At 36.6% G+C, this 25,741-nt stretch overlaps 1 protein-coding gene across 1 annotated transcript in view; it reads left to right on the top strand.

Annotated features, from left to right (window-relative positions):
- LOC129743267 (uncharacterized) overlaps nucleotides 1-25,741 on the top strand; it is an 85,758-nt gene that overhangs the window by 58,255 nt on the left and 1,762 nt on the right. The gene's annotated exons all lie outside the window — the stretch shown is intronic.

Raw genomic sequence — 25,741 nt, forward strand, 5'->3', positions numbered from 1 at the left:
GATTGATAACTTTCGTACACACTTAATTTCATGTACTGCTTCCCTAAATGTTTATTTTAGTTAGTATTTTCACTATCTTATAGCATTCAGCTAATTATCAAGGTTCTAAACAGTTTATATTATTTCTATACAGTTAACTCAAATTAAACTATACATCTATCAATATTCTCTACAGGTGTACCCTTGGCTGACTTGGTTGATGCTTGGTGACCCAAAATGTAATCGAAAAAACATATGGGAGCAAAAAGTCATTTTTTGCAACGTTCTATTGGGGTATTTTGGCCACCTATATTTTGGTTTTTTGATGCACATTCATAGAATACATTTTTCCTATCTGTGAAGTTATCTTGACCAAATAAAGAGTTATGAAAGATATTCTGTCAATTTTGTTAACGCCATAGAGAAGATCAAAAATCTTATAAAAGAAATTTTGCCAAAACGTTCGCGAACCAGGTTTTTTAAAAATTTTCGACCATACACAACTCTCTTTTTCCTCATTTGAAATTGCTAAAGAATAAATAAAAGAATTAAAAAATAGCAGTTTTAGGTCAATTCACAAGCTTTGCATGTTATTTGTTCATTTTGGCTTTGGTAGCCCACATTATTCTATCATTGTTAAAATGAAAAAAAAATCATAATAACTGTTTTTCAAACATTCAGAACTCGGAGTAAATAATTTGTTAAAAAATAACATAAATTGTCAAATGATACATTTGAAATGTAAAAACTCAGACTATTAATCTTTTTCAATTTTTCTTTTATAATTAAAATGTTATGGGATAAAAAGTGACCCATCATACTTCATTCTCCCCTACTTGATACCATTCAACATGTGATTAACCTTTTATCTTGGATTCTTCATAATAGTTAATATGAATTTCAAACAAAAAAAAAATAATAAAAGAATTGTGAGTTAGAGCCATCCAGCTTGTATGTAATATTTTCATTTGACCCATCAATGCATAATGTTGATTTAAAACAACTCTAATCAAGTTCAAAATATCTTGAAAACGCGTGGATATTTTTGAGTGATGTATTCACAAAAATTATTTAAGAGATCAAAAGAAATTAGTCCACATAGTTTTTATTGCGATATTTAAATGTAGTGTGAGATATCGACCGTAGTATGCAAAAAATAGCAAAAATCAAAATCATTGATTTTTTTGAAAACAATTGTTTTTGGAAAATCGCTCTTAATTCTTCAGCTTTGAAATTCTATAAAATTTATTAATCTTAATCAATCACAAACACCTTCCTTCACCAAATTAACAAGGTTTTGAAGAAATATTCAAAATTGCATATAAATGAATCAAGAATTTAAAAAATTATTTTTCAACTTTGATGGGCCATTACTTTGAAAATACTCAAAACAACGTCTTAAAAGCTGTTGATTGTTGTTATTCGAATTAAAATGTTACTTTATCACTGAATCAATAACTGTTATTCTCATTTAAAAAAAGTCATGCATTAAAGGGTCAGAGAAGCGATATCGTTAGTGTTTTTTATTGAAGAAACGGATAAATTAATTTGAAATGAAAAGAGAAATTTCTATGACCAGCAATAGTTTACCAAACAAGTTTCATCAGGGTTTAACAAACCATCAAATCTGCCCAACTTCTCAGAAGCTGCAACAAACTAGTTCCATTTCCCACCACCATTTGCAAATTTGGCGCTGCGATCAATTTCCGCTCCGAGAAAACCAAACATTTTCCAAACATTTTCTCTTCTCTCGTGTGCATTCCTTTTTCTCCACAACCAAAATCATTTTGACGTTTCCCATTGCCCAATTTCCACGAACGAAACCCAATTTACGTACACGATTTGCTGCTTGCTGGTCGCACTGAAATTCGTTTTGGGGTAGTCTCGGAGCGACCCAAGTTGAGATCAAAACTTATTCCAATTTGTAGCAGCGAAAAAAAAAACCAAAACAGATACACTCAACTCAACTGCTGTGCCTATAGTACGCATTTTGCGTCATGCTGCTGATGGTTTATTTTCCGGCACCCTTTCCTCCTGGCAGCGGGAGATTTTTCCCAGGACTTTTTCAAGTTTGGAAGTTTGGGGGGGACTTAAAAATTTTCATCCATATTCTTCGCCGCCTTGAAAATTCAATGAATTTGCTCTGTAGCACCGTAGAAGACGAGTACAAGTGAAAGGAAAACATTACTGTTTTTCTTTTCTCGGAAAATGGAACCGCATCGTCAGCAGGAATGAAAAAATGGAATTTCAAAGCAAAAACTCTAAAATTACTTTTCTCTGCTCTGTCTGTGCCTCTTGCATCGATGTGACGACTTCGTCAATCTGGGCGGGTGATTTTCCAGCATTTTCCAGCATCTATTGAGAGAAGATTAAATAAAGTTTTCCACCAAAGCTGTGGCGCACATATACTTTCTGACTCTTTCCTATCATTTTGGATCTCTTTAGGTTTCAAGTTTTCCCAACCCAGTCAATACATGAAAAAGAGATTAAAATAAATTCAAGCATCAGACAATCCCCAGCCTAAAAAGGAAAAAATGACATCGTTTGGGTGCAAAAAAATATGATGTCATTAATTCGTTCAGATTTGCCGACGTAGACGCGACGAATGTTTTGCGCGTTGGCTCGGCTTTGAGGCAGTCGTCAGTCACTGTTTCGGATTCGCATTCTTCCGGTCGTAAAAGTCAATGAAATGAATGGGAAGTCCGGGACCGTCGTGGTGTGAAAGAATGCAGCCTTATCGCTCTCGGAAGTTTATTTTTCTCTGCTGTGCCGCACCGCCCGATTCTGTTTTTGTGCTTGCTGTTATATTTTTTTCTCTTCGTCACATATTTGAATGAGCGAAAGTGAAAGTGCTAAGATCTTGAGCAACGGGCTGATGTTTTTGATAAGCAATGATACAAAATGTACTTTCTTCACATATTATAAACGATTCATTGGATTTAAAGCAAGTTAAAGAAGTACGATCAATTATTTGATTTGAAGCGTTTTTGTATCCATTTGAAAAGAACGAAGCCTATGATTGGAGGGAAAAAAAGTTTCATAAAAAATTCCTTTGCTCAACAAATGAAATATGTTTAAAAGCCTGATATCAAGTTGTTTCAATTTGAAGGGGTTTATTTTAATCTTAAATTTTTTTTTGTTTGAGTTGTTGTGTAAACAATATGTTCATTGACTTGAGAAGATTTAAGAATTGAAGTAGATTTCAAAAATGAAATCCAGTATCAGTTCAAAATAGAATCAAACTAGAAAATGTATCCGATTTATTAATGATTGAGTAAGTGAAATCGGATTTGAGTGTTAGTTTCGTAATTTTGTGAACAGATTCCTTATATAATAACAAAAGCTTTCAAGGTTGCTTGAATTTATCTAGGCTTGTCCGGATAATTGATATAAATTTGGAAAATGTTTCTGACCAACCTGGTAGCTTTGTTACCCCCAATTTTTTTAGTAATTTGTTATTTCTGCGTCAAAAACTGATTTTTTCAGCAAATTTTAACAAAATAATCATGATGGTTTTTCAAAAGCATAAAATATGAATTAAAGTCTGTGTGTTTCATTGAAATAATATTTGAATTTTTTTTGTTGTTGAACAATTTCAGGTTGTTGACCAAAGGTGGGCTATTGAACAAAATATGCAATTTGACTAGTAATTTGAAATTTCTAGTCTTATTGCAAATTTTGAATTTAGATTCAATTTACAAGAATCAAATTTGTTCAATTATAAGATTCATATAGACTGATGAGAACAAAATGTGCCTGTAGTTATTTCTGCATTTGAAATGCCATTAATATTTTGGCAGTGCTCTCTCATAGTAAATCGATTACCTCATCTAGTGTAAAGTTAAATTACAAAACGACATCTACCTCATAGATTTTTTTTTATTTGGCTTCAGAATTCCAAATTGATGTTTCAGTTTTTGGATTCAGAAACAGTTGGATCGCTAAGCCGAATAAACTATTTGAAGATAATTTTGTTCGGATGGAATTCTTTTTTGTAATATTTATTTGAAAAACATTGAAAATCAAATGTCTGGATTTTGCAAGGATTTTGGAAAGAAAAAACCTCAGCTATGGTTGGATCTCTGATATTGGCATTGGAGTTTCAAATTGTATCTAATTAGTTAAAAACTATTTTCATATTTAAAATATCAAGTTAAGTTGCATATTTTGAATTAAGATTTAATAAATAGGTTTCATATTGGCTCAAATATAAGACTCATATTTAATGATATGAACTTAATAAAACATAGATAAACAATGAATATATAAAATCGATGACCTAATCTAGTGTACAGTGAAATCCCAGGAAACATTTCAGAAGTTATATCGCAGGAACAACAGAATTATTCAAACAAATAAACCAGATGAAAAGGTTGTATTAAATTTACCAAATAAGCATATAGCCACAAAAATGGAAGCGATATATTTACAATGACAAGATTCCAACGATTTGATTTCCCTAAAAAGAGCAAAATAAACGATTTGAATTAATTTTAGTAAAACGAAAAAAAAATCCTCGAACTAGATTTGAACTCCAGTCCTCCGAGTTGTCTGTCCGATATCTTATCACGATGCCAAATCATCAGTTGATATGATCCACGCTATAGCTCTATAGGTGAGATTTTCTTTTAAAGAACCGGTCAAAGAAAAAAAAGGGAGAGATCAGATAGATTGTCAATTGAAGGACCGTCCATTTATCGTAAATCAGTTCGCTCAAATCGTAAATGTCGAATTAGCAGATTCTTAACTTTTTGGAGACATATTTACGAATTGAATAAACTGCTATCCGATTCAACTTTTTTTGGGCAAAGCTTGTCTTAAATGAATGATAGAAAATCACTCAATACCAACTTGATTATGATGGTCGATTTGGATTTTCATTTCTATTACGATTTCATGTTAGCTGGAATTATAAAATTAACATCTTCTCTATTGATTTTTTTATTCATCTTCAGAATTCCAAACCAATGTTTAAGTTTATGGCATTAGAAACAATCGATTCGCTGGGCAGGATAAACTATTTGAAGAGAATTTTAGAATTTTGATATGGAACTCTCAAGGAGTGTATTCCAAAAAAAAAATCAACATTAGTTTAATGAATAACTTATGAATTCATGGATAAAAATTGATGAAATTTTCAGTGAAGCTATCTAGTAACGTAAAGAAAAGGTGTAGGGGAGAGTGGGGTATCGAGGGCCATGGGGAAACGTGGGCCACTTTTAATATCTCAGATGTGTGTTGAGATAAAAATCTCGAAACAACTGTCATCGTCGTCGCTTTGCGTGAGCATATATTTCTATATGTTGTTGACTTAAATACGCATTATATGCTTCTTTTATTTATCAAGCTGAAAATAATTAGAAAAATTTACTTTCTTAATTAAAAATACATCCGCTAATTGCATCGATGGGGAACCTAAAGTTCATAACAAAAATATGCTCATACGCTTATGATCTTTGTTTTGTCATGATCTTTCACGTGGAAAAGGAATTTTTGATGAAACATCAATAAGTCACACAATCGCAACCAATTTGTAAATCATAGCTTGTGGGGAATCGTGGGCCACACATCTTGAATCACCTATATTTTTAGGTTTTTATACACATTCAGAACTTAAAATACGTTTTCTCTATCTGTCAAGTTTTCTCATGCCAAATGAAGAGTTATGAAAAATATGTTGTCCATCCTTCATAAGGAATTTTGCAAAAACGTTCGCGAGCCAGGTTTTGGAATCTATTCGATCATACACAGCTCTCTTTTTTATATCATCATCTGAAATTCCTTTAAAATAACGAAATGAATTATGAAATCATAGTTTTGGGTCAACTCATAAACTTTGCATGTTATTTGGTCAATTTGGCTTTAGTGGCCCACGATTCCCCACAATTTTTCAAAATCTAAAAAATATAGCTTTTTTTAAAACAGTCTGAACTTGGGGAAAATAACTTATTAAAAATTTTTAAAAAATACCTTATGATACATTGAAAATGAAGAAAATCATACCATTTTTTATTTTCATTTTATCTTCTCTAATAAAGAAGTTATGGAACAACGAAAAAAAAGTGGCCCATGATTCCCCACTCTCCCATATAATATTTGGTGACAATCTCAAGATATCATCTTCATTAATGCTTTGAAGCGCAGGATTTTAAATAGTTAAAAACATAATTTTATGTTTGGCATAATTTTTTAAGTTTTAATATTTATTTTTAAATGTTATTATCATTATTTATTTACATAGTATTCCGTCTCACGACATAACTTGACGAACATAATTCCTAAAATTCACTCGGTTCATAGCAACCGTTCTCCAATTTCTCGGGCACCCCACGTTCGCCAGATCACGCTCCACTTGGTCTAACCACCTTGCTCGTTGCGCCCCCGCTCGTCTTGTTCCTACCGGATTCATAGCGAACAACTGTTTTGCAGGACAGTCGTCCGGCATTCTCGCAACATGTCCCGCCCAGCGTATCCGGCCAGCCTTAACCACCTTCTGGATACTGGGTTCGCCGTAGAGTCGCGCGAGCTCGTGGTTCATCCTTCGCCTCCACACTCCGTTCTCCTGTACGCCGCCAAAGATGGTTCTTAACACTCGTCGCTCGAATACTCCGAGTGTACGCAGGTCCTCCTCGAGCAATATCCATGTCTCGTGCCCGTAGAGAACAACCGGTCTAATAAGCGTCATATACAGGTTACACTTCTTGCGAGGGCTAAGTCTTCTCGACCAAAGTTGTTTGTGGAGTCCATAGTAGGCACGACTTCCGCTGATAATGCGCCTCCGGATCTCACGGCTGGTGTCATTGTCTGCGGTCACCAGTGAGTCGAGATAGACAAAGTCTTCGACTATCTCCAGCTCGTCGCCGTCGATCATGACCTTGTTATTACTGGACAAGCGGGTTCGGTCGGTTTTGGATCCGCAGGCCAGCATGTACTTCGTCTTGGACGTATTAATCATCAATCCAATCCTTCTTGCTTCGCATTTCAGTTTGCGGTAGATAGATCTCCCCCATCGCCGCAGATGATCTGCCGACTATATCAATGTCATCGGAAAAGCAGATAAGTTGACTGGATCTGTTGAAAATCGTGCCCCGCATTTCGCCCACCGCTCGTCGAATAACACCTTCTAGCGCCACGTTGAACATCATGCAGGATCACACAGCACTGCGTTCCATCCATCGTCGCCTTGATCAGTCTGATCAGCTTCCCAGAAAAGCCGTTCTCGTCCATGATTTTCCATAGCTCGTTACGGTCGATTGTGTCGTATGCGGCTTTGAAGTCGATGAATAGATGGTGCGTAGGGACTTGGTGTTCATGGCATTTTTGGAGGATTTGCCGTAATGTGAATATCTCGTCCGTCGTAGACCGTCCCTCCATGAAGCCGGCCTGATGACTTCCCACGAATCTGTTTGCTTGTGGCGTTAGGCGGCGGAGTAGGATTCGGGACAACACTTTGTAGGCGACATTGAGGACAGTGATCGCTCGGTAGTTCTCACAGTCCAATTTGTCGCCCTTCTTGTAGATGGGGCATATAACCCCCTCCTTCCACTTCTCCGGTAGCTGTTCTATGTCCCAGATCCGGACTATCAACCGGTGTAGGCAATCGGCCAACTTGTCCGGGCCCATTTTGATGAGTTCAGCTGCGATGCCATCCTTCCCAGCCGACTTGTTTCTATTCAGCTGGCGAATGGCTTCCTTAACTTCACTCATCGTTGGTAGTGGCTCCTCTTCGTCGTTGGCTACGCCGGCGATGTACCTTCCCCCACCGTCTTGATCTCCTGCATGTGCGTTCAGGTGTTCATCGAAGTGCTGCTTCCACCTTTTGATCACCTCACGATTGTCCGTCAAAATACCCCCGTCCTTATCCCGGCACATTTCGGCTTGCGGCACGAAGCCTTTGCGGGATGCGTTGAGTTTCTGATAGAACTTTCGTGTTTCTTGGGAACGATGCAGCTGCTCCAGCTCCTCGAGCTCCTCCTCCTCCTCCAGGCGGCGCTTTTTCTCCTGGAAAATTCGGACTCGCTGCCTCTTCCGCTGTCGGTGATTTTCCACATTTCGACGGGTACCTCTTTGTACTACTGCCGCCCGCGCGGCATTCTCTTCGTCCATTACCCTCCTACACTCCTCGCCGAACCAGTCGTTCCGTCGAGATCGCTCTACATAACCGATGACGTTCTCTGCAGCACTGTTGATGGCTGTTTTGATGGTATCCCAACAGTCCTCGAGAGGGGCTTCGTCAAGCTCGCCCTCTGCCGGCAGCGCTGCTTCGACCGATTGCGCGTAGTCTGCCGCGACCTCAGGTTGCTTCAGTCGCGCGATATTTAACCGAGGCGGGCGCCGGTTTCGCGTGTTGTTCACTACGGAGAGTTTCGGGCACATCTTCACCATCACCAGATAATGGTCCGACTCGATGTTGGCGCTCCGACAGGATCTGACGTCGATGATGTCCAAGAAGTGCCGGCTGTATATCACGTGGTCGATCTGTGATTGAGTTTGGTACGGTGATCTCCAGGTATAGTTGTGTGGGAGGCGGAAAAGGGAAAAGGGTACTACGTACGGCCATTCATTTGGAGGCGGCGAAATCTATTAATCTGAGGCCGTTTTCGTTGGTCAGCTGGTGCGCACTGAACCTTCCAATTGTCGGTTTGAATTCCTCCTCCTGGCCGACCTGAGCATTGAAATCCCCGATGACGATCTTGATATCATGTTTTGGGCAACGGTCGTATTCACGCTCCAGCTGCGCGTAAAATTCGTCTTTGTCGTCACCGGTACTTCCGAGGTAAGGGCTGTGCACGTTGATGATGCTGATGTTGAAGAACCGACCCTTGATTCTCAACCGGCACATTCGTGAGTTGATCGGCACCACCCGATCACGCGCTTTTGCATCTTTCCCATCACTATAAAAGCTCGTGTGTGTTGCCGCAGCTCTGGTAGATGGCACGACCATCTGGGTACGTTTGTACCGTGGAGCCCTTCCAGCATACCTGCTGCAGCGCTACGATGTCGAATATGCGGCTCTGCAATTCGTTGGAGAGCACGTGGGTACTGCCCACAAAATGTAGAGATTGGCAGTTTCCAATCGCTAGTCCCTTTTCGTCGCATGGGTCTTTGCTGATTTCCATCCGAAATTTGTTGTTCGTTGTTCGTTGCTTATGTTTTTTTGTAGTCACAGGCTCGCAAGGCCCGCAGCTGACCCCACTATCTCGCAGGAGGACCGTTGTGATGTTGCTGTTTTGGGTCCCGAACACCACCAGGACGCTGTTGCACTCCGCACGCCGCCCTTGACATGGAGAACAGACGCGTACGAAGCCCCCTGACTCAGTCTGCATGCGACCAAAGCATCCACCGGGGTTGGGTACCCGATCTCCGCTAAGGTTGCTCGCACCCCAGCTAGCACCACGGGGAGGTAGAGAATCGGAGTTGCAGACAAGAGGTGATATGACCACTACCCGAAGGTTGAGTGTATGGGGCCTCGAGTTGCACATTGTCTACCGTTCACTAGCCACTGTTATTATCATGTTTGGGTGTTTTAAGTTCAAATTGATTTAAAATTAGATTCGTTTAGGATTACATCAAAAAATTATTATGTCTTCAAGCGTTTCTGGCATGTTTATTTTATAAAATTTTTGGTGTGTACACAAATTATACCAAAAATGCCAGAAAAAAGGCTGAGTGTGGGTTGATTCTCAGAACTGCATTGCAACTTTTAATCATAAAACTCACAGTTTATTGTTAAATTATTATAAATTTCTGCAGAACAGGTTATAATGCAAAAATATGTTGATAAGTGGTCATAAATTAAGGTGAAATAAACATTTTTAAAAGTTATCAACACTTTGTAAAAACTACAATCATCTTATGGCTTGAGAGTGATTTCCCTTTCAACTACCAGCTATAAAACATTGATGATGACTTTTCCATATTTATAAATGCATTTGAAAATGTCACTCTATCCACAAATAATCTGAATATCTGACGACCGGTAGGGGAAAAAACTTTTAGTCAAACATCAACATCACGTTTAACCGCATCCAAGATACGTTCGAGTTGTTTTGGAGAAGTTTCTAAGCGAAGGAGGAAGGACATTTTCGAAATTTCTCGCCACTTTCTTTGGAACAGATAACTGTCAGCACCTGTCCCTCGAGTGGCAGTGGTTAGTTTGGCTTAACTAAGTGGAAGCTATATGTAGGTATGTGGGTAAGGATGTGTCCCTCGAAACCTTATTTTGTCAAATCCGTGCTCCGTTTCCCGGGAAACAAACTGTTTCTCTTTTTTTCTTTTTCCTGCGATGCATTTGTTGTTTTCCGTGAACCAGGGAGCGCCAAACTTGCTTCCATTCAGTGGATAGAGTGGATCTTTTCGACAGCTCCCGCGTATTTCGGTGCATTGCGATGGAATTCCGGTGGGTCTGTGGATGGATCTGGTCTTAAGTGCCATGGTGGCAGTTGTCTCGACCGCAAATGGCGCAAATGCACCACATGCACAGTGCACACGCACATACCAGAGAGAGAGAGAGCTTTATTGAAGCAAAACTTTGGTCCTTCCATACTGTGAGTTGAGTTGAATTGCATTGCTATGTGTCACGTCACGCGTTTACTCGCTTCGGCAAACGTCTGGCGAATAGCTGCCGTGGATAAAATATTGACGGAAATTGCATCGTTTGAATAACGAGCGCAGCGGCTCACTGAGTGATACATTTTCTGCCCTACTAGGCTTAAATTTGACTACTCATATCCAACTTGAATTATTCAACCCAGAATACTCAAATTTCAGTTTTAAATAATAAATAAAATGCGAAAATGAGAAAAAAAGAAAATGAGAAAAAGAGAAAATGAGAAAATGAGAAAATGAGAAAATGAGAAAATGAGAAAATGAGAAAATGAGAAAATGAGAAAATGAGAAAATGAGAAAATGAGAAAATGAGAAAATGAGAAAATGAGAAAATGAGAAAATGAGAAAATGAGAAAATGAGAAAATGAGAAAATGAGAAAATGAGAAAATGAGAAAATGAGAAAATGAGAAAATGAGAAAATGAGAACATGAGAGAACGAAAAAACGAGAAAATGGAAAATTAATCAGATATGTATTGACAAATTGTTAAATTTAAAAAAGATTTGAAAAATTAAGAAATTGAGAAATTGATTAATTGAGAAATTGAAAAATTGAGAAATGTGGAAATTGAGTAATTGAGAATTAAAGAAAAGGACAAATTGAGAAATTGAGAAATTGTGATTATGAATAAAAAAAAATTTTTTAAGTTATCTCATTTTACTTCACCTTATTCCGAATTCTTCAAATTTCCGTGGGTAATTTTTTTTTCAGAAATATTCATGAGATAATCTATTAGAAACTTTAAGACTTGAAATCAACAGTTTAATCCGGAACATATTTCAAATCCTTCTTTTTTCACTTGGAGTTGAAACATTACAATAAAATAACAAATAATCCAAACTTTCAATAAATTAAAAAAAAATGCGTAACAGCTTGCATGCAATAAATTTGCAATCAAAATTATAAGAAACCGAAAAAATAAGTTATTTCAGGTCGAAATTAAAAAAAAATTTCTAATACAAAAGTGATACAATCTCCATTCTCTACAATTTTACTTTCGCTCTTTAAAGTGTTTGAATTTTTGGAGAATTCATCAAAATTTTCATTAAAAAAAACATTCAGCTTTATTTATCCCTCCTTCGTGATTTTCGAAAAAATCGAAGGGGGGGGATATAAGAGGAGTTCGATATTTATTCCGGCCTTTTTAGCATAGCAAAATAGATAAAATAGAAATGAAAACTATATTTTCTCGACTCAAGTTAAAATAAGCTAGACATGGGAATGTGAAGTCTTGAATGTCTTTACATATTTCATTGATGAACAATTTTTGTGGAGATATGTTCCACTTGACATCATTGCATTGCTAACAACATGCTAATCAATGGCATGCGAGTCATCATCTGAAGACAAGAATAAATTGAAATACCTATTCCCAAAGGCAAAATATATCGACATCGACATCGACATTTAAGTGAGTGAATTTATTTTTCCCTTTTTTGCGTCCCTTCCCAATCGCTGGATCTGGAAATCATTGCTTTCAGAAGAACTTGCATTTGAGATGCAAAAATATGATAAATCATATCTTATTCATTACCGAAGCTGAAGCTCTTTTTTGCATTCAACTTGTCCTCCGAATGTTTTGTGTGCTCAATTCGAACACCTTGATTGAATGCCAACGTCTCTCTAATGAAGAAACTAAATTGTGAACCCGAAACGATGATGTCGATGATGATGGAGCAAGCAAGCAAGCAAGTATGTAAGCAATCAGTCAGAACACTTGGGACCCATACATCAGTTCAATGGAACACAGTCTCGGAAATGAATGAATGGTAGCAGAAACAAAATCAAGACATCATTTCCCAGGCTGCGTTACTTTGTACGTGTTCGGGTACAATATTTTACTCAATATTAGAGTGATTCATTTTTCAGAATTATTTATCGATGTACTAGCTGACCCGTTGTGCTTTGCTACACCTTCCGGAAATAAATGTAATTTGTAAAAATTTATTCAAATTTAGATTTTAGAGAGCATATTTTTAAATCAAACCTCATCATACTTCAGAACCAACAACTTTGAAATGAGAGCTGCAGCTGCAGTTCTGAATTGCAATTCAACGATGGTATATATTATTTACTGAAACTTGAACTCTAAACTCGTTTTTCAAGATCTGAAATTTGTACTCTGTACCCAAAAAAAACTTTTTGGGAGCTCTCCCATCTTTTTCAATTTTGTCTCCCACTGCTTGAAGAAGGTAGGCAAATTAAACAGGCTCGATACCCAAGCAGCACTTATCATGGTAATGAAAAATATATTAAATTAGTTATGTATTAAATACAGTGCAAATTTCTTTTTTTTTTAAATAAATTTACTACGGTAAACATATAAATATTTAAAAAAAAATATCAGTTGCATCACTAAATAAGTTCTCAGCGTTTTTTTTATTTTCTCTTTGAAAGTCAAATATTCAAAAATGTAGGCAAAAACAAATTTCTAAGTTTACATTTGTCCCGTATATTGGGGCAAGTGTCAATGCAAAGCTTATTTACAGATGTGTCAGAGTAATGGCTTTAAAATGGATTTAATACGAATTCCTGTTTTTTGTTCTATCAAATTTCACTGATATATCTGCAGTATTCCTGCAATATAAATTCATGTTTGTTATTCCACTTTTAACGAATGCTGTTCAAAGCAAATGACCTTCATTTACAAAGACATTTAAGAATTTTCAATATCCGCTGCAGTTTCAACATTCGGAATACCCCTTCTGGTCTTTCCATTGAATCTTATTGAATCATTTTGAAGATGAATTTGTTAAAAGTTCGACGTTTGCCCTTGCCCCACCGTGTGTTCTCTTAAAATTTTTGCGTCCAGTTGAATATCAGTTCTAAAGACTTGCTTTTCAAAAACGAAGCGGATCAAAAGTTTATTTTATGCAGCCATGTAACACAAAAACACTTTTCATGTTAAGTACGTACTTGAATTGGTATGTAAGCAAAAAGTACGATGGTTTTTTCAGAATTATTTAAAATAAAAAGCTCCCATTTTTATTTCTAAATTCGTTTCAGTTGTTTATTTTGGCCGAAGTAACAATTTCTAGAAGAAAACATAATTTTTAATTTTTTTTAACGGAAAAAGTTGAACGTTTAAACATGTTCTAATGTTCCTTGAATGAAAAGTCGAATGCTACCTACATTAACACGAACAAAATATGGAAGTATTTTTGCAAATCTTTCAATTGGTTTTGATTCGATTGATAAAATACCAATCCGTGTCACATCTAGGCGTCATTTATTACCACGTGCTGTGTACAAATCAAATAAGCAAGAAAAAAACACATCTAGGTTGCATATCGCCCCACGTGTTTGAGAAACAGGCGCCTTATTGTTAAATTTTCCAGCAATCAATGAACAGTGTGCTTTGGTTACTATCCTCTTGCGACGACGTTTGCTCGCCCATGGAGACGAAAAACAAACACCTCAAAGAAAATATGCTTGGTTGAGAAATACGCGCCAAAATATTCCTACTGATCAGTATGCTATGCCTGGGTTACTTTCCTTTGGCGACGTTGGCTCGCGACGCCTCTACCATAGAGACGAAAAACAAACCGCCCAAAGGAAAAAAAATCTCAAGAAAATGGATGTCATGACTTTAATTTGTTTCGAAAAACTACAAATTTTGTATGGAAGCCTCTCCTTCCTTAAGTCGGATGGAGTTTTGACTATTACAGAAACCATCCCCGGCCTCAAAAACCCTCAGATGCCAATTTTGACGATGATCGGTTCAGTAGTTTCCGAGTCTATAGGGAACAGACAGACAGACAAACATTCATTTTTATATATATAGATAAACTATTTCTAAGTTAACTATATTTAACGAAAATAATATCATTCAATAATTTTTTATAACAATCGCTATCCAAGGCTCGAAATGTCTTTGAATCATTCTCACCGTCATATTGAATACGACTCGGGTTCAATTGAGAGAGGTGAAGAGTTTGGCATTTTCAATAATATGCTCATGTTTTGCTATGAATTATATTAGTTCCAATAAAAGCCTCCCCGAGACATGGCTGGAAGGTGAAATGGAAATGTATGTCGTATGTATGCATGAAGTTGGAATTGTTGTGACCAGAATTTCTCCAGAAACGTTCCTCGTGTCACACCGATTGGAACGTTTCCAACAAAAAGAAGTTAACTCCAATACTACACTAAGTAGCCTAAAAAGGCTCTTCTGCAGTAGGTTCTGTAGAGCAAATTATAAAATCTTGGCAAGTCAACTCAACTTCTCAAGTTCTGTATGATTTTTGCTTAAAAAACCTTTTTATCATTTTTAGCATGATCGTCAGCGAGTTTGAGAAAGCGTCGAATGATTCGACACCGTCTATTCGCAATATTTTCATTAAGATCGAATGATGATTGTTTGATGGTTACCGATAGTAGCTCAGAAAATAACTTATTACTAGAGAGGGGAAGCAAAACAAAATACTCAGCAAAAATTTTTTTTTGTAATTATATTTCAAATACCTGCACATAACTTAAGTCGCAAATGGTACCTAATTTTACATCTTGATGTACCCGGCTGTTTGGAGTCAAAGAATATGTTTCGTGCCGCTAATCTATATGGCCCAAATTTTCTAAAAAATGAAAAATGAAATTATTTTTCAAGCTGTGGGTTTGCTTATATTTTTGATTAATTCTGGATGTACTTACAAGCCAAACAAATATAGCTGAATATAGTGAATGTGATTAACATGTCACAAAAAGGCTATTTGAGGAACATTTTTTAACTTTTATGTTCGCAATCGAGAACATTCGGAATCGATTCCCTTTCGAACCTTTGTTCAGCGAAATTCAAACTTTGAAAGCACACGTTCAAGTAGGTATAGGATTTTTGGGTTTTGAGGTTATTTTTCTAAGTTTCTTCGAAAGGTTATGACAAACTTTTCAAAACTGAGCAATTTAACTGAAAAATAGAAAATCACATGACTAATGTAAAAAACTTTCGTCAATCAACTCTCGGAATGCTATTTCATTTGTATTAGAAAATAAAAATTATAAATGAAATCGACAACATTAAATGTAATCTACACTCTTTGTCGAAATTTGTTTTTGTGTTTAAAGATCCCAAGCAACCAAAAGTCCCATAAAACAGGTACAAAAACGCTTACTCAGCCCCATCATTGATATGAAGTACGTTCTATGCAGCTCAAAATTTAAGTTCCTATTGATACTTTCAAGTTCCAAAACAAGTCTTAATGATCTTCTATTCAGCTTCCAGCGGCCTCTTAATTCAGCTTTCAAAAAATCGCAAAATAAGCAAAAAATTCTCTCTATCTCAACTGAACCGTTGACTTCGGTTCATATCACTTTCTCTTGATTATTTATGTGTTCTGTACCGGTGCCGCCATGATGCCACGCGCCGGATTTCAAACTCGACAAATTGCTCAATTGCTTCTTTCCTAAATTTCCTACATGTATCGCATCAGAATGGTTACTCAAGTACAAAATTACTTGTTCTTATCTAAGTTTGTGGCATATCGGCAAATTGAAAATCTAATTAGAGAGCAATTAAGACAGACATGAAAATTGATAGGTGGAAAGGTCAAAGCTAGAGCGCTTTGGGTAGAAGAAACGCAACCTCATGTGTTCGACCCATCTGAGCTGGTTGTGGGTAGCAATGTGGCTTCTTCGTCACTTACTACAAACAGCCAGCAGGTGCTGGGTAAAGAATCACACAAGCAGTTTCATGCTGTCGATAAAAAACAATGCCCTAAGCTCACAGTTTCACCATCTATTCGTTTCTTCTACCCAAAGCGCTCTAGCTTTGACCTTTCCACCTATCAATTTTCATGTCTGTCTTAATTGCTCTCTAATTAGATTTTCAATTTGCCGATATGCCACAAACTTAGATAAGAATATATCCCAGCGGCGATCAAAATAAGATAACAAAATTACTTGTTGAAAAAAACTTGCCTGGCTTGGGGATCGAACCCCGACCTTCGTGGTGTGAATCGAACACGCTACCACAAGACCACGCCTAGATGTTGTTCTAACTGAAACTAAAACTCGAAGAGGTGATTTGATTCGAAAGCACATCAATACAGTTTTTGTGGCTTATCAAATCCCGTTTGAGCACTTTTGTGCCCTTTATGTGACTTACCAAATCCCGTATTGAGCACTTTTGTGCCCTTTATGTGACTTAAGTCCCGTATAACGTACGTATAGATCACTTTTGCAGCTTTCAAGTTCGTTAATGAGCACATATAGTTCACTATTGGGAATTGGGCAAAACAAGTCACATACAACGTACATAGTAATCAGTTTTTCAACTTTCAAGTTTATTAATGAGTACATAAAGTTCACTAAAGGGAATTGGGCAGTTGATTCTCTTTGTCAGCCAATATGTAACTTTCAATGCATTCATTCAAGTAAATATGTGACTTTTGGTTGCTTGGGATGGGCTTCGAGGGCTGATTTATAAAGTGGATATATGTTTTTCAAAATTCCAACAGAAATAAAGAACACTTGGTATAAATCACAATAACGATTCAAGGTCTTACGCTTAGGGGCCGTTCAAATATAACGTAATGCAATTCGCGAGCAAAATCCACAAAGCGTAACAAACTGCTATACCCCCTCCCCCCCTTAAAGCGTTACGCAATATTTGAATGGTCCCTTACAAGAAGAGTGTCCATTTTCCGGCTATTTTAGCGTCCTCGGGAATCACATAATCTAACGATCTTTTTCCCAAGAATCCTCGAGATCCCGCGGAAAATTGAAAATGAAGATTTAACCACTCTTCTGCATTCGAAACTTTATCTTTCTTTATGGATTTTTATTTTTCTTTAGGGAGTAGTATTGCAAAAAATTTCAAACTTTTTTAATGCCTCTAAAATTCGATTAGCATTTATAAAACCCAAAACTTTAAACAGACATACTTGACTGATTTTTGCTGCAAAATTTTTAAATAATTGAGAAAGATTTTTCACTATCGATAGAAATTTGTTAGTTAGACTTCAGGATTTTCAAAAAAGCTTGTTGATTTTCAGATTGTGGTAACTCCATCCGCCCGTTTCCTTCAAACTCGCGTAAATCCTTTTTCAATATTTTATTTATAGTTCGCGACAGAAGCGATAAAACCAGTCCTCACGAATATCGTTGAGAGAATGATGATACCTGAAAGACATTTTTTGATCACACGCTTATTTTTACTACGTCACAATCAGTTAAATTCATCCCAATGAACTGAGAACTCAAACAGTGAGAAATTATTATTGTTATTTACATTTTTTTTTAAATCGAATACTAATAACACAAGTTTACAAAATTTTCAAAAAAAAAAAACGTGAACTTGATTAACTGACCAACATTTTTAACGTAAAATCGGGCGCTGAATCCGAAAATGAAATTCAAAAAAATCTCAGTAGAACCGTTTTTGAGTTATGCTCCAAATATGAAATTTCGAAAAAAATAAAAAAGTTCTTGTACTTAGATTAAAATATCTCGGACGGCATAACAGTAACGTGAAATCTCTCTTTTGCATATTGAAGGTGAATAAGTTTTGTATCGATCATCTGGACACTGTTTTTGCGTTTGATCAACAGTGTTGCTGATATTAGTGACTTTATGAGAAAAAAAATTATAAAAAACGCATTTTTTTAGAGAAAATTTTGTTTCAACGAAAGTTTTAGATTCAATGGTAGCATTTAAAAAATCTTATTTCTTTTTGCGCTTAAATGTCAATTTAAAACAAAGATTTCAAGTGGTTATTTATCAAAATCGGTTGAAAATTGAAGAAGTTATGGCTACTGTACCATAACTGTAATTTTTGCAGTTTTTAATAATTTATCGAACCGCAGTACACTTATCATAGTATAGGAAGAATGAAACATGATTAATCTCACTCGCTCCAAGTCAAAATTATTTATTAGCATACCAGAAGGTCACATGCCAAGTTTCAGGAAGATCTGACCATAGGGAAGGGTTGCTTGAGTCACAAACTTGAATAAAATTTTGAGGTATTTTGCCCGGAAGGAACGCAAAATACTGGTTTTTCATCAATAACTTGTTTCATCACTAGCTGATTGTTTTTTATGGTTGATTTTCTTGAAGCCCAAGTTGAGACAAATATTTCACCCGAAGACTGCAACTCGATTGGATTTGAAACAGAAAAGTTATTGCGCTTGAAGCGCCGCAAATTTTGTCCAACACGCAATGAGTACTTTTTACGCATTGCGTTTTATACGACAATTTTCGACCAAAATACAATCTTTGAACCGCAATAACTTTTCTGTTTCAAATCCAATCGAGTTGCAGTCTTCGGGTGAAATATTTGTATCAACTTGGGCTTCAAGAAAATCAACCATAAAAAACAATCAGCTAGTGATGAAACAAGTTATTGATGAAAAACCAGTATTTTTCGTTCCTTCCGGGCAAAATACCTCAAAATTTTATTCAAGTTTGTGACTCAAGCAACCCTTCCCTATGGTCAGATCTTCCTGAAACTTGGCATGTGACCTTCTGGTATGCTAATAAATAATTTTGACTAGAAGCGAGTGAGATTAATCATGTTTCATTCTTCCTATACTATGATAAGTGTACTGCGGTTCGTTAAATTATTAAAAACTGCAAACATTACAGTTATGGTAAAGTAGCCATAACTTCTTCAATTTTCAACCGATTTTGATAAATAACCACTTGAAATCTTTGTTTTAAATTGACATTTAAGCGCAAAAAAAAAAGATTTTTTAAATGCTACCATCGAGTGTAAAACTTTCGTTGAAACAAAATTTTCTCTAAAAAAATGCGTTTTTTATAATTTTTTTTCTCATAAAGTCACTAATATCAACAATACTGTTGGTCAAACGCAAAAACAGTGTTCAGATGATCGATAGAAAACTTATTCACCTTCAATATGCAAAAGAGAGATTTCACGTTACTGTTATGCCGTCCGAGATATTTTAATCTAAGTACAAGAACTTTTTTAATTTTTTCGAAATTTCATATTTGGAGCATAACTCAAAAACGGTTCTACTGAGATTTTTTTGAATTTCATTTTCGGATTCAGCGCCCGATTTCACATTGGAAATGACCTTCAGTTTACTGAGTTCAAAAATGCTGTAGACTAGTGTAATTTGCCAATCGTAAGATGATTTGTTTCAAAATATGTCATTTATTAATTGTTTGATATAAAAGAATCTTTGTCAGTTTTTTTTTTTTGCTTCGGGAATTTCCAAGATTTTTAAACATATCTCGGGATCTGAAAATTCCTGTTTTTTTTATTCCCGGGAAATTCTTGATCAATCTCCTGGAAATCTCGGGTAGGCAACTCTACTTACAAGGCAGCAATTTTCAGATGGAAGTAATGTAGAAGGTCCCACCAAATTAAACGGTAATGGATGTTTTTTACAGTTTTTCAGAAAATAAGAAAAATCAAAGCAAGTTAGCTCGCTGTTAGTTAGAAGAATGTTTGCAATGAATTTAAATGAATTTAAACAAATATTCAAAAATGATTATAAAACGGTCTAAGTTTCATGAAGATACTTTAGCAATTAAGGTTTCTGTTCGAAAGCAAATAACCAACCCTCGGTACGCTACTGGATATGAAACATAACCAAAGCTCTCTAAGCTACTCAGTCGGCCTGGAAGAGCAACGAAGAGCATTGCAGTCTGACATGTTCGGCATTGACCTGTGTGAGTGAACGCGACCGAGAGGAGAGCAATCGATTGGCGCCGATGAGAAAACATCGCACATCGGTCTGGCGACGCCACCCCAAACCAGCAGCAATCACTATGCATAGAACCATCACCGTCAGCGTTTGTTGAGGCAATCCTCGCCTGGCCAGTTTATTTCAATAGTTTATAAGTTTACTGTTGTAATTTAAGTTCAATATATGTTGTGAGTTTATCTGCCGTGTGTGTTATTTGTTAGTGATGACCCGGAACCCCAACTAGGACCAGAAAAGAACCCGGAATATACGTCTATTGTCCCGTTCAGCAACCCCCGCCCGTTTCGATGTTGGATTGTTGAATAACACTTCCCCGGCTGCTATCGGAAGGGAACCAGGAACAACAAAGGAAGGTATTTCGGCAATCCCCCAACATTATGGTCCTTCGAGCCGGATGAGGGCCAATCAACGTTAAATTCCGGATTCACGATTGCCTTCGGAAGACGTCCGTGAAGCTATTGTTCCCGGGTTCCCGGGTTCCCGGGAAAGACGCCATCGAGAATCCCGGCTGGAACTATTCACGCGAAGCAACAATACATCCTTTGTGCTTTATCGATGGGCTTGGCTTGGGTAGCGCCATCGTAATTAAACAAAGTGTGGTTCGCGGTCATCATCCATCCTTGGTTGGCCATCTACATACGGGCTAGGACATCGGTGCATGTGCGGTGTCGGCCAACACGATTCCGAAGAGGTCGGAACAAGGCGATTGGAACATCGCCAAATTTGACGGTCGACTGGTCTAGAATTACCCGGTGATTGGAACATCGCCGGCCCCCTCCTTCCCTCCACCAACCCCTTGGAATCTGGTTACAACTGAGAGGAACAACTACATTGCGATTTGGATCGTGTAAGTGCATTTACAAAAACAAATATTGTTGGTTGGTTTTTCCAAAAATACAATTTTTAACGATAAGTAATTCCTTTTCCAACATTAATAACCACCGTATCCCTGTCGTTATTGGCTGGAGGCCTTTGACTCCATTTTGTCAGATTGTGTCTGTTGGACATTGAGGACTTTGTGTCCTGGTTGGTTGAAATTAGTTCGCTTGCTGTTCAGAAGGTCTGATCGAGCCTACTAGTGGTGCCGCTACCCTGGTTGTAGTTGTTCGTGCATGGGATAGCACCTACATAGTTAACAATTCCTGCTACTTGAATTGTGTGATTGATCATCTGTTTGAGATTCATGAATTGAAGTTGCTCAATGGTTATAGTGAGAGGAAGTATCTCATTATTATTGGTGTTGCTGATCAAAACTAAGGTCGCTCGCTAGATAGTGGACCGAGGGTAAGTAGTATTTTATACGAATTGGCAAATAATTAAATTATAAGAAATCAAACTAAAGGGTGATTGGAATATCATAATTTTAATCAATGGTTAATTGAATCACGCATATTTTTGTGAATGTTTGAATCGAATTGTGAGCTGTTATACTTTGTTGAGTTCGAAATTTGAACTATATATTTTGTGTTTGGAGTCAGATTTTGACTGGAAGTGTTGGTAATCAAGCTGAAATTGATCCTTTGGGATTTACTCAGTCCAAATTTGATCATTTGGTGACTGTATTGAGTTGGAATTGTTTGACCAGCATTAGAATTGAGTTGGTTTAATATTGTCAGTGATTACTTCAATCAGAATCAACTGTGTTACACGTCAGTATTGGGTCTGATTTTACGTGATCAGAAACTGAATCGATTCTGAGGTCGAATTGGATAGACAGAAATTGAATCTATTCTGAATTAGAATCGGATTGCTCCGGAATTCAATTGTGTATTTTCGGAATTTGAATGGTCGGTAATAATCGATTCAGAGGTTGAATCGGATTGAGTCAGAACTTAAAATTTACGGAATTTAAAAAAAGGATTATTTAGTTCTCAATACCAATCATGCCTAGCACAAAGAAACCATCAGTATCGTTCGTGGCTCCAAGCTTCAAGGTCTTGAACATGAGATTTAAACAAATTCAGTCCTCGTTTAGTGACATTTGGCGTTTTGTTGAAACATTTCAAGAAGATTCCTCGTCGATTCAAATTGAGATTCGACTGGAGAAAATTGATAATCTGTGGGAAAAACTAAATGATACCTTGATTGAAATTTAATATCATGATGATTTCGACTTAGATGAAACCTTTTTCGAGCGTGAAAGAGTCACGTTTAGCGAAAAATACTACCATTCAAAGGCCTTTCTTGGAAAAACTTAAGGAACGGACTCAATTACCGGACTTGAGTAGTACAGCTAGGGTGAATGATTCCTTATTGCAACCAACTCTTGATCATGTTCGACTTCCTCAGATCAAACTTCAAACGTTTAATGGAAATATTGAAGAATGGTTAAGTTTGAGGGATTTATATATTTCGCTCATTCATTGGAAGACTGATTTACCGGAAGTGGAAAAGTTTCACTATCTTAAAGGCTGTAAACCTTGTAAACCAAAAGCTCTTATTGACCCTATCAAGATCACAAAAACCAATTACCAAATCGCTTGGGTCTACCAAGTTCAAGGTCTGTTTCAGCTCCCTTCTTTGACAAAGGAATCCGTCAGTGATCTGCAAGTTCTCTTGGAAGGATTCGAGAGAATTGTGCAGACGTTAGATCAGATCATACAACCTGAAGAATACAAGGATCTTCTTCTGGTTCACCTTCTCTCCTCGCGTCTCGATCCTGCGACACGCAGATGATGCGAAGAAAGTTCTGCCGCCAAGGACCAAGATGTTGTACAAGATTTGACGGAGTTTCTTCGCAGAAGAGTGCGAGTCTTAGAGTCATTTCCAGTTAAGGTTGTAGAGCCTAAGTCAGCTCAGCCACAGTCAGCCCCAAGGATTAAGCATACTAGGGTAAGTGTACCTAAGACAACGGCTTAAGGAAGCTTTTTTCATTAATTCAATAGAATTGCCTTGCATGTTGATTTGAAACTGATATTTATTCATTAAACTTTATTTCGAATACTGTTTTATGAAACTATGTAGGAAATAGATCAATCCATTACGTACTTTTGAGTCAATTTATGATTTATTTTTCTGATTCAAGATCCTCCATTGTCGTACCAGGTTCCTAATTCCGTCGTACAAGGAGACCGGAATTGTCTCAATTTATTCCACCCTCTTCAGAAATACATTTAAAATTTTGCGGTTGCGGTTCATGCAATTAGCATCAGCTTACATCGAACGGATCAACCGCGCAGGATCACAGCAGAAGTTCTCTCGAGTAACCAGTCGCAATAAGCTATGAAACTAGGATAGCTTTATTGTAAAAAGGTCTACCATTGCTTGGCTAATCCATCTGCAGGCAGCAAAGTATTATACCTTCTATTCAATTCTACCGAAATTGTCTCGAACTATTCCTCCCTCATGAGGGATGGATTTGAAATTTTGCGGTTGCGGTTCATACAAATGCGATTATTTACTTCGCACGGATCAACCGCGCAGGATAACTGCAAAGTTCCAATCAGATCTGAGTCGCAATAAAATGGACTTGCCAAGAAATCCCAAGGTAGCGTTTTTGTATCTAGGTACCATTGCTTGGCTAAGGCAATTGCAGGCAGCACAATATTAGACCTTACAAATTGAATCCACCCTGCAAATGTATTTTGTACCAACACACTCTCCAACGGACTGGGCTGCCATGATCCAGGAATTGTCCGTAAAATATGATATTATAACATTCAAACAGACATTTTTCACAAATTACATGGCACAAATTTACAAAGTAATTGCATATATTTAAAGAACATCAACACTTTTAATAGTACTATATGTTTTTCTACGCAATGAGACTGAATAGTAAGACATTTGAGGAGAGGCAGAATCACATTTGCGTTTTGTCAACATGTGTATTCTTATGCATGTGGGAACCCTGGCGAAGGATATCGACACAAAGCAAAGCCACGTTGATGCGTGTAATGCGCATTAGACTGGTTCAGCTCATCTATTCAAGTTTTTTTGCGAGCGATAAAAGTTTTTGCAAGAATGTTTTTTTCGGAAATTGACGCTTCGTTATGCTAACATTTCGTTGTTTGGGTTCAAATTTTTGGGAAATGACGTAGAGTAATCCAACTGAAATTAAACTTTTCGACTTTTTTCATTCAAATTGTAATATGTCAAAAACGACAAAACATCTTTTGTTGAAAATTTACTGAGAATTTATAAAAATGCAGCAAACATGAGTCATGTATTAAAACTTATATGGTAGAAATAAGAATATTGATTTTGATTTTGTTGAATTTTGAACGACTATATGTACAAAAAATCATATCTACCGATTTTTTATCCAAACTTGTATTGAGATCCAAACCAGAGACTCATGAACTCTTATTTCAAAGTTTAAATGATTCATTCATCCAAATTCTCTTGTCATTTTGACCTTCAACGGGAATTTTTTTCATCGTTTTTCCATGCATCGTAAAGATTCAATAAAAATCGAGGTTTTCGGTCCAGGAATTGAAATTTTTTCCTCGAGTTGATCCCCATTTAGAGAATTTCTGAAAACTGGAGAAGTTTTAGTTTTAGTTTTCAAGGATCTCTCAGAGACCATTCTGTTGAGCAAAGCGTTTGGTCGTATGTGCGATATTGCAGTTTGAATGCAAGAAGCTTAAAAAGTCTAATTTTCAAATAATTGATGTATCTCAAGTTTCAAACACTTGTTAAAGGTTTAGTGTCATCAGATAAAAGAACCAAAAATAATCAAATATTAAAATATGAAATAATTTTGAAGAAACAATTTCATTGGAGTTGAACGTTAGAAATGTGTAAAGTTGGAGATATTCTTGCGTGCACTCAAACGTTTATTAAATTATGCACGATACTGTTAGTAAATTATTTGTAAAACACCAACCACTAAGCTAAAAAATCCATCAATTCTTTGTTCATTTGAAACCATGCATTATAAGCAATGCTGAATACATTCAAGTAATTTATCAATATAAATAGACTTTTTGCACTTATCTCCCAGCGCATCAAGTTCCTAGCTTCAAAATAAACAAAATTACTGTATTGTGTTGTGATAACTTGGAAATCCATTATTTCCATTTTCTATGAGTCCGACTGTGTTCAGCAAAAAATAGTAAAAATGAACCGGTCTAATTCCAATTCTTGCAAAACGGTTTCCTATTCCTGTCGCAAAATTACGACGAATTATGGGGCCCGAGCGATTCGATTTCAATCGAATATTGACAAATTTATATAGTTCAGCTTAGTTTGAAACCATTTTTCTAATTTTATTTCAACACTTTTCTGTCGAATTTTATGATTTTGATCGTTATATGCATTGACAGGGAGCGATAAAATAAAGAAACACGTTGGGGGGATCACTAAGTTCGTTTTACAATATGGCGGAGTGCACAAATAATTCAATTCACTTCGCGATTTCAATATCAAATAAATTAAGAAATAGTTTTAAAAGTGACAAATTTGTGATAGAAAATAAATTCACAAGCTTAAGTTTATCATGTGAAGTAGCCAATTCAAGTGGAAAGTGATTTTTCGGCTCTAAA

Source organism: Uranotaenia lowii, chromosome 2 (genome assembly GCF_029784155.1).
Source record: "Uranotaenia lowii strain MFRU-FL chromosome 2, ASM2978415v1, whole genome shotgun sequence".
Classification (NCBI taxonomy): domain Eukaryota; kingdom Metazoa; phylum Arthropoda; class Insecta; order Diptera; family Culicidae; genus Uranotaenia; species Uranotaenia lowii.